Source organism: Sceloporus occidentalis, unplaced genomic scaffold (genome assembly GCF_023333645.1).
Source record: "Sceloporus occidentalis isolate IW3139 unplaced genomic scaffold, rSceOcc1.0.p SCAF_202, whole genome shotgun sequence".
Taxonomy (NCBI): Eukaryota; Metazoa; Chordata; class Lepidosauria; order Squamata; family Phrynosomatidae; genus Sceloporus; species Sceloporus occidentalis.
Window position 1 is genome coordinate 976,459 of NW_028317182.1, and position 10,400 is coordinate 986,858.

The 10,400-nt window shown below is 43.4% G+C and overlaps 1 long non-coding RNA gene across 1 annotated transcript; it reads right to left on the minus strand.

The window, feature by feature from the left end:
- Positions 1-1,300: 1,300 nt before the first annotated feature.
- LOC149278077 (uncharacterized) lies at positions 1,301-4,630 on the minus strand. Its single transcript, XR_016278797.1, has 3 exons — positions 4,599-4,630; positions 3,622-3,742; positions 1,301-1,345 (listed from the first exon to the last, which is right to left on the minus strand). It is a non-coding gene; the product is annotated as an uncharacterized LOC149278077 (long non-coding RNA).
- Between the last annotated feature and the right edge of the window lie 5,770 nt (positions 4,631-10,400).

Consider the following 10,400-nt stretch of genomic DNA (forward strand, 5'->3'; position numbering starts at 1 on the left):
ATCAAAGTCCAGTGTGTTGAAACAGTAAAGATCTTTATTGAGAACACATAGAAATTCAGTGTTTAAGCCAGAACTGACCACTCCAATACAAACAATATATTAAAACCCCTAAAACCTAAAACATGACCCTCTTCCAAACATAGCCCCCACTTTGAATTCCCACAGTCTCCGCCTCACAGGTAACAAGGCCCCCTTTTGCCATTCCCAGAAACTAGCTCTTTCTGTTAATACCTGCCCCCAACTTTCTTAAGCCAAAATCCCACACATTGCAAAAGCTATAATTCCCATAACTATTCTAACCAGCTGCAACAAATCCCAACCTCCCATCTACCTAACCTATACCACAACCCACAATCCCCAGCCAAATTGACAACCCAAAGCAATTATCTATACTATTGGCAATTAAAACCTAAACTTAACAAAATCCAACTTGAAAACATACAGAAATTTTGACAGAGAAATTTTACAAATAAGATCACAAGGGCCTTTTCTGTATTCTGTATTTTTTGTATTCGTTATTGACAAATATAATGTTAGGATTTGTGTGGCTTCTCTCCTCTGTGGACTCTCTGATGTTTCACTAGGTGTGACTTCTGAGAAAAACATTTCCCACAATGCTGGCATTTGTATGGCTTCTCTCCTGTGTGGACTCTCTGATGTATCATTAGGATTGACTTCCGAGAAAAACACTTCCCACAACGCTGGCATTTGTATGGCTTCTCTCCTGTGTGGACTCTCTGATGTTTCACTAGGTCTGACTTCCGAGAAAAACATTTCACACAACGCTGGCATTTGTATGGCTTCTCTCCTGTGTGGACTCTCTGATGTTTCACTAGGTTTGACTTCGAAGAAAAACATTTCACACAACGCTGGCATTTGTATGGCTTCTCTCCTGTGTGGAATCTCTGATGTATCATTAGGGTTGACTTCCGAGAAAAACATTTCCCACAATGCTGGCATTTGTATGGCTTCTCTCCTGTGTGGACTCTCTGATGTTTCACTAGGTTTGACTTCGAAGAAAAACATTTCCCACAACGCTGGCATTTGTATGGCTTCTCTCCTGTGTGGACTCTCTGATGTATCATTAGGATTGACTTCTGAGAAAAACATTTCCCACAACGCTGGCATTTGTATGGCTTCTCTCCTGTGTGGACTCTCTGATGTATCATTAGGATTGACTTCCGAGAAAAACATTTCCCACAACGCTGGCATTTGTATGGCTTCTGCCCGGTGTGGACTCTCTGATGTATGACAAGGACTGACTGGAAAGGAAAACATTTCACACAATGCTGGCATTTTTGTGACCTCTTTCCTGTGTGGACTCTCTCATGACTCAAATGTTTTTCTGTAAAGAAGGACAATTACAGATGAGACTGAAAATCAGACTTAACAAAGGAGGGTGTTACCACATGATTTAGCCCTCATTAATCCCTCCTTCTTAGAGATTAAATTAATAAAGTTGCTGTGAGTAACCCAAGCATGACCCTGCTGCTTATGCCCCTAAATCCATTGAATGGTTGCATTCTTACTCATAGGAGCTAGCAAAGAAGAGACCATATGGGAACTGCCTTGAGGGAATCAGTGGAAGAAGATAGTCAAAGGACTGTTGAAAAAAAATATTTAATTAAACATGTGCAAAAATACTTTGATTGACAGGTGGCATCATATCCTGTGAGACGGCCATAGACTGCTGAGTCAGAGCACATGGCATATGCAAACTAACTGCAGAGGATGCTTCATGCTGTTTGGCACCAGGCGAGGACTCACAACCAATACAGTATGCAGCTCACATGAGGATTGGAGTGGATTGGATCGGAGTTGTGTGTACAAGGGATGGTGAAGTTCATGGAAGTCGGAGAGGAGAGCTTGTAAATATTTGTATTATTTTGCAACTCAAGATAGAGGACCTCCAAGGATTTCAATGAAATCGACGGTGTTTGTGACTTATTTTTAAGTGTGAAAAGTGGTAATTGCATTGCCAATGCCTATATCTGGATATTTGCTTCCATACTCTGCTATGATATTTTTTAGCTGTATCTGGGTGCATCACTCTCAGACTGTAGTGTACATTGGCTTGTGAACGCGGTCAAAATTCAGAGCCAACAAGAATCTGAGAGGCGGTGAGCTAATGCCTTTTGTATGATGTATTTGCATCAAACACCCATTGCATTCAGTTTGTTTCACACCATTCTTCCCCCACAAAGGAAATATTCTAAAGTGATATAAACCTTTCTGAACCCTCAGTTTCTGCTCCCAAGCAGAAACCAATTTCAGTATAAATATCAGCCCCGACTTGCTGTTCTTCGGTGTCAGTCCAGTTACAGATAGACACTCTGTTTGTTTTCATGGCTAAACACCTCAATGCACTCACCAACCCCAATTGTCATGGGAACTACTGATCTCTCCTTATTTCAAATCCTCAACAATTGGAATAAAGATCTGGATAGATAACGTATCATCATTATCAAAGCCTTACATCTATTCACCACTCCACCTTTGTTACCTAGTTCTTGTGTGTGTGCGTGAACACTTATATGTATGTGTCTGTGTGTTTTGCTTTACCCCTAAATAAAACATAAAAACCTATTTCAAATGCCTCTGAAGATCTGTTTGATTCAGGAACTGCTATAGATTGGCTGAGTCCAGAGGTCACTATTGCCCCAGTAAAACTATTTCACTCTATTGAGCTAAGTACCAAAATCCCCTAAAAGCATAGCACTTGCGTCCCACAACATTCCAGAATTGGCAGTTTAGGATTGGATATTTAGAAACCTTACAATGTGGAGAATAAGAGTGCCTCACTAAAACTAGAAATTTCACGATTCTGCAGGAAGTTGTTATGATAATTAAATTATGTGTGAAAGGGAACTAGGAATGGTAGTACAGCACAAGTTGAACATATGTCAACAGTGTTATGCAGCAGCTAAAAAGGCCAATGTGGTCCTAGGCTGTATCAATAGGAGTATAGTGTCAAGATCTAGGGAAGTAATAGTGCCACTCTATTCTGTTTTGGTTAGGGCTCTCTTGCAATAATCCTGTGTCCAGTTCTGGGCACCACAATTCAAACAGATGTTGAGAAGCTGGAGCATGTCCAGAGGAGGGAAACCAAAATGGTGAATGGTCTGGAAACCATGTTCTCTGAGGAATGACTTAGGGAGCTGGGCATGTTTAGCTTGGAGAAGAGAAGGTTAAGAGTGGATATGACAGCCCTGTTCAAATATTTGAAGAGATGTCATATTCAGGATGAAGCAGGCTTGCTTTCTGCTACTCCAGAGAAAAGGACATGGAACAATGGATGCAAGCCACAGGGACAAGAGATTCCACTTAACCTTTAGGAGGAACTTCCTGACAGTAAGGGCTCTTCAACAGTGGAATATACTCCCTCAGAGTTTGGTGGAGTCTCTTTCTTTGGAGGTCTTTAAACAGAAGTTGGATGGCCATCTCTTGGGGGGTGCTTTGAATGTCTATTCCTGCATGGCAGAAGACTGAAACGGATGGTCCTTGTGGTCTGTTTCAACTCTTTGATTCTATAATTCTAAAGTGGAATCATAGCTCTCTGACAGTGAATTATGAAAGGGCCCTCAGTCTTAACAGGAAGGGCAATGGATTCAGGTTCCTTACCCACAGAGGCCACATTCTCGTAATTCTCCATCATCACATTACTGTACATAAGTTTCTGCTTCTTCGTCAACATTTTCCATTCCTCTTCGGTGAAATATACCGCCACATCCGCAAAGGACACCTGCAACAGAAAATAGCCCTCATCCAGAGAGTGACTAAACAAAAGGGGAGGAAAGCACATGGTGCATTGCAAATATTATTTGATCACTTTAGAATTCAGTCCAGGAAATAAACTTTAAATTCTGCAAGCCAGAAAAAAGCTGCAGCCTTTGAGATCCAGTTTGTCTCGAATCCTATCAATATAATATACAATATAATAACGAATATAATTTAGGCCATTTCTGGAATATTATTGATTGATTAGGATACTGACTATCCCAACATGTTTAGTACATTTAGTCACCAATGAATTATAGTGCATTTAGCCATATCTCACCTAATTTCAGAGGTATATTTCATTGTTAAAAACAGTTCTGGGGAGTGCTCTGGGTTTGAGGACCACTGGGCCCACCCTCAGTTTAGGCCTAGACATATTCTCCCATATCCCCCAGCATTTCACAGATGAGGAAAGCAAGACACATGTGGCTAAGCAACACCAGAAGGTGGTCAAGATGGCCAAAGTTGTATGATAAAGATCACACAAGCGAGGAAGGGTACCGCAGTTTGCTTTTGCCTCCGTCTCCTGGCAAGGGCAAGACCCTGCTTCCTCCTCTCCTCCCTTCTCCCCTCTTTTGAGTGGAAGGGATGAACACTCTTTTGAATTTGGAACAAATTTTTTAGCAACTGAACTGACCTGAGGAGAATGGGGAAAGTGGGAGGAGGAGAGAGAAATAGGACATTTTCTAAGCCCCTGAAAAAATGAGGTGACAGAGGATTACCCAGGACTCTTTCTGCCAAACTGGGACAGTATGTTCTCCGCTTGCTTTCATGAGCCGGACGAGACATAGATGAAACTACTAGTAAGGATGGCAACTTACCAAAGAGCTGTTGTACCTCAGGAGCCTCTTTCTGTTGGAGCCCGACTCCCTCCGCTTGGCCTCTGTTTCGGCCATCAGGTGGGCAGGGGTCCTGGTGGCCCTGCACTTGGTCACTCCCAGCAAGAGAGGCCCAAAGCCGTGTACAAGGAGGCCAAGATGAAGGTCCTGAGAAAAGGGACCAGGATTAGGATTGACTTGGCAAGAAACCCTGCAGCACTCAAAGACACAAAGAACAGCATCCTGCTGGAGACATACGCAGGTGACAAATGCCTCCTTTGGCCCAATGCAGAGGTGCGCATCCCCTTCCTCCCTCTCCACCAAACAAAGCTCCCTGGACCTAGCATAGATTTACTTCAGCTCCCCTACTCAACAGATACTCCATGCCTTATTAGAGTGGGGGGGGGGGATTAGGGGATGGGGAATTAGAGAGGCCCCTGGTTATGTCCCCATAGATAGATGTGAAATCAGTCCATCATAAATAAATAAACCATCTGCTGAAACCTGCAGAGGTCGCCAGTGCTTTTCCCCAGCATCAGCCCCTTTCAGAAGAAGGCTGCATGCACACTGTAGAAATAAGGCACTTTGAGACCGCTTTAACTGCTCAGTGCTATGGAATCCTGGGATTTTACCTTTAGGACCCTTAGCCTTCTCTGCCAGAGAGTTCTCATGCCACAACAAACTACAAATCCCAGGATTCCATAGAATGGAGCCAGGAGTTTCAAACTGGATTATTTCTGCAGTGCAGATACATCCTGAGTCGATTGTAAAAGGATAGAAGCACCCATGTCTTGTTTTTATCCTCCTAATAATGGTTTTCCTTTAAAAAATTAAGTAGTTTGTTTTAGTCTATAATCCTTATTTTTGTTGTTTGTTTTATGTTTCATTCTTGGTAATATGAGTTATTCTGGTCTGTCTCCTGCCTTCTTGCCTGAAAATCTATTAATAAGGAAACTGGGGAGACTCTTAAAACCTCCCAGAGGAGCCACTTTTGGCCTTGTTTGGGGGACTAGCCTCCTCTTTGAAGCCAAAGCCCAATGTTTGTGAAGAAGAAGAATAAGGCTTGTATTAAAACTATCATCTCCATTTCTGATCCTTTTTAAAACCCATGATCCCCAGAAGGAGCAGAGCTAAGAAAATCCTCTCACAAAAGACACTCAAAGGGACACACTTCCTTCCTTTTGGCCCAAGGAGCCTGGCCTCCTTCTCTCTCTGGAGCCTCAGGAGAGAAAGAGAGGCCTCTGTTCAACTGAGGCCTCAGAGAAGGTTCTGGAACATTATTCCCCACAGTCACAAGCAGCACAAAATGGCTGCCAGAACACAAAATGGATGCCTCTGGCTCAGCACTTGGAGGCCTCAGTGCAGTAGTGAAACCCACAACTTCCAGGCCTTGTCCCTCTGCTCCCTCTCCCCTCTCTCTCTGCCTCCTTCCTCCCTCTGTCCCCTTCTCACTCACTCTTCCTTGCGCAGAGCTAAATAGAGAGGCAGAAGCTCCTCCCCTTCTTCATTCTGGCCAATGGGGACAGAGGAGCTGGAAGACCCCCATCCCCTGCCCCACCCTCACAGGCTCCTCCTGCAGTTAATATGGAACAAGGCAGGAGGGACTGAGGGACCCTGGAGCCCCAGCCACACTGGCGGCCATTTTGTGTTCTGGCGGCCATTTTGTGTGCTGTTTGTGACTATGGAGTATGTTCTAGAACCTTCTCTGAGTCCTCAGTTGAACATGCATAAACACACACAGATACACACACACAGAGAGACATACAGACACACATATACACACATTATATATATATATACACACACACACACACACACAGACATATATACACATACATATACTGTATATATACATACGTGTCACAACAAACTACAATTCCCAGGATTCCCTGATTTGACAAGGGAATTGCCTCCACGCTTCCAGATCACAGCCCCAGAGAAAAAGTCTCTACAGTATATCAGCATTGCCAATTTAAGTCCACTTTTTCAGCTGCATTTGAATTTAATAATGATAATAATAATGGTGATGATGATGATAGATAGCTAGACAGATAGATAGATCGTGTAGCACCTTTGAGACTCACTAAAAGAAAAGTTGGCAGCATGAGCTTTCCTAGACTTACGCGTACTTCCTCAGATGTATGGGAATTGTAGTTTATTGTGGCACCAGAGCTCTTTCTCACAAAACTACAATTCCCAGGGTTCCCTAGCACTGAGCCACAGCAGCTAAAGTGGTCTTGAACTGGATTATTTCTGCAGTGTGTCTTGGAACCAACTCAGGCTGCATCTTCACTCCAGAGACAATCCAGTTTCATACCGTTTTAACTGCCATGGCCCAGTGCTATGAAGTCCCGGTAATTGTAGTTTGTTATCATACCAGAGTTTGCTGAGAGAGAAGGTTCAATGTCTCACAGAACGAGAATTCCCAGGATTCCATAGCACCGAGCCTGGGCAATTAAAGGGGTGTCAAACTGGATTATTTCTGCAGTGTGGTTGCAGCCGAACACGTTTCTATTTTGCATAAATCTTCCTGGCCCCCCTTGATGTCCAAATAAGTATCTTAAAGGTATTAGAAGGACTGAAAGATTCTTTGTTTGGTCCAATGGTAATTTTGAGAGTTGAAATAAGTTACAATTATTTTTATTCAATTAGGTTTACATTTATTTGCTAAAGATCCACCATATTAATAAAAATATAAATAAATCCTATTATTATTATTATTATTATTATTATTATTAACATTACGGGAACTTTCAAGGGATTTTGACTGAATATTCCGTGTAATATGGGGTGGATTCCATGGATTTTGGTAAAACATGCCGGGAAATAAGTTCAAGGCTTCTTACCAACACTGGTCCTGCCCTGCAGTAAGGCCCCTCCAATCCCTCTCAACCGAGGACTACAACTCCCAAGTCTTCTTTCTTTCTTTCTTTCTTTGTTACTTTCCTTCTTCCTTCCTTCCTTCTTTTCTCCCAAGCTGCCTTGTGTTAGTGCTGTTACTGCTCTTGTTGTCGTTGTGTGCTTCTAAGTTGTTTCTGACTTATGGTGACCCTAAGGGAAGTCCATTGAAGGCTTTTCTTGGCAAGATTTGTCCAGAAGTGGTTTAGTAAGTGCCTCCCTCTGAGGCTGAGAGAGTGTGACTTCTTGCCTAAGGTCACTCAGTGGATTTCTGTGGCCAAGAGGGCATTCGGACCCTGGGCTCCAGGGTCATAGTCTAATGCTCCAGCCACTAAACCACGCTGGCTCTTTCTTGAGGCTTTGTAGTTTTTTGTGGAGTGGCTCTAAGTCATTGCCGACTTCTGGGGAGCCTTCCCTGGGGTTTTCTTGGCAAGAGTTGTTCAGAGGAGGTTTGCCATTGCCTTCCTCTGAGGCTGAGAGAGTGTGACTTCTTGCCCAAGGGACCCAGCTGATTTCATGGATGAGTGGGGCACTGGAGCCTGGACTCCAGAGTTGTAACCCAACACTCAAACCATTGCACCACACTGCCTCCCATTCCCATGTACAACCTGAGAAATAATAGCAGACTTTTTTATGTTCTTCATGTGTGTCTTCAAGTCTAATCCAATTTATGGCAACCCTAAGGCAAACTTATCATGGGGTTTCCTTGGCAGGTTTATTCAGCGAGGGGATGCCATTGCCATCCTCTGAGGCTGAGAGAGTGTGACTTGCCAAGGGTCACCTAAGTCCAAAACACACTGCAACAATAATCCAATCTGAGATTGCTTTAACTGCCCTGGCTCAGTGCTAGGGTATTGTGGGAAATGTAGTTTTGTGGGACATTGAGCCTTCTCTGTCAGAGGGCTCTGGTGCCACAATAAACTCCAATTCCCAGGATTCCCTAGCACTGGCCAGGGCAGTTAAAGCGCTCTCAGACTGGACTATTGCTGCCGTGTGTTTTGGACCTTTCTTGGCCACAAATTGTCCATAGCCTGCAATGCATCTCCTAATTCTGTTGGCAGTCCCTCCCTCCCAACACTTTCTCATTTCCCCCCAAAACCAGCGCAAAGCTGGCAGATGGAAAGAGGTTTTAAAGCAGCATTTAAATCTGCACTATTTGTTTTTAAAAGACTAAATGTCCCAAATGCTATCATCAGTTTTGTAGCTATTATTACAGAAAGACGTAGAGTGCAAACTCCTCAAGTACCTTGATTTTCTGGAGTGAGATGGGCTTTTCCAACTGACTCTCTGTGATGATCTCCGGTGGTCCAAGCAACCAAACTGCGGCCCTGGAATAATAATAATAATAATAATAATAATAATAATTTTATACCTTTCTATTCAGCCAAAAGGCTATCAGAGTGGATTACAAATTGTTAATTAGACATTTAGACATCATGGCTTTTAGTCCAGCAGACCCTTAAATTCCTGAAATCCCGCTGCCATTATCCAGTGAATTATAAAAGGGTTTCCCTTAAACTTCACTGGGACCAGTTAAGGAACCTTATTTCTACTTCTTTACTGATCTTCCCAAGCATCAACCGAGGCAAAACATGTGTAAAAGGAGCGTCGAGTAGTAGATACTCCGAGGAGATATTTACTATAAATAACAAAATATAACTAAAATATAAGTCATACAAGATATTAAGAATCTTGCAGGTACAATATTTGTAAGTATATAATATTCAATTCACACAAGCTATTAAAATAATAAATAGACCTAAGCATCCAATTCTGAGACTAACTTCCAAGATCCGCTCTTTAACTCTCTCTCTCTCGATCTCCAACCGACACAATTCCCCCAACTGTCTCTTGGTCTCTCTGGCCTTATATCTCCTTCTCACGGAAGCTTCCAGAAGGACCTTTATCTTGCTCTCTGATTGGTCAAGAGAGCCTTCCGTAGCAGTGATGTCATTCTTTGTTGGATGTGGGATTCCAGCCAATCAGAGCTAGGGATGGTGGGAGGGAGGGGATTCTAGCCAATGGCAGCCCTCAGAGTGTCCTCAGGAGGACTTCTTCTGTTCCTAAAAGAGCATTGCACTCATGGCTTTGAGACAGGACTGGTCCTCCATTTTGATGCAGTGATGCTCCTGGTGAAGGCAGTTGGTTTGGAGCCATGATGAAAGGAACCCATTCCTAATGACTGAATAGTGGTGTTCCTATTTCTATTCCCAGGGAAGGGAAGAGGGCCCTGGAGTGTTCTCTGCCTTGCATCCAAAGAGAACTTGACCTCCAGACAGACTACAAAGGCTGCCCTAGACTTCTGTCAGTTCATTGAAGCAGATTGGGAAGACCTCCAGGGAAGAGCCTCCATTGCTAAACACAGTCTCCATCAAGGAGAAATCTAGAGGATCAGGGACCAAGATTGCAGCCTTGTCTTCCCCTCTCTCACCATTCATGAAGATCCAGGGAGCCAAGGAAAAGGGAAGGGAGGGTATCCCAATGTATCCCACTCTGTTGATATTCTGAAGGGATCAATCATATTTGGGATGCTCTGTGTTCTTCCTCCCCTTTTGCTCAGTCAGTCTCTGGATGAGGGCTATCTTCTGTTGCAGATCTCCTTTCCAGACGTGGACGTCTTCTTCTCTGAGGAGGAAGGGCCACTCTTGAGTCCGGAGCAGAAGTTTCTGTACAATGAGGTGATGATGGAAACCTATGGAAATGTCTCCTCTCTGGGAAAGGAACTTGGATCCATTGCTCTTCCTTCAGAACAGGGGGCCTTGCATGCTATAGACATGGCTCTATGGTTCCACTTTAATGGTCAAAGCAACATCCTGGGAATCTTGGGATTTGTACTTACTTTACGGAGCCACTAAAGCTCTCTAGTTATGATTGTAAATGCCCTTTGCTAAACTGCAAATCCTAGGA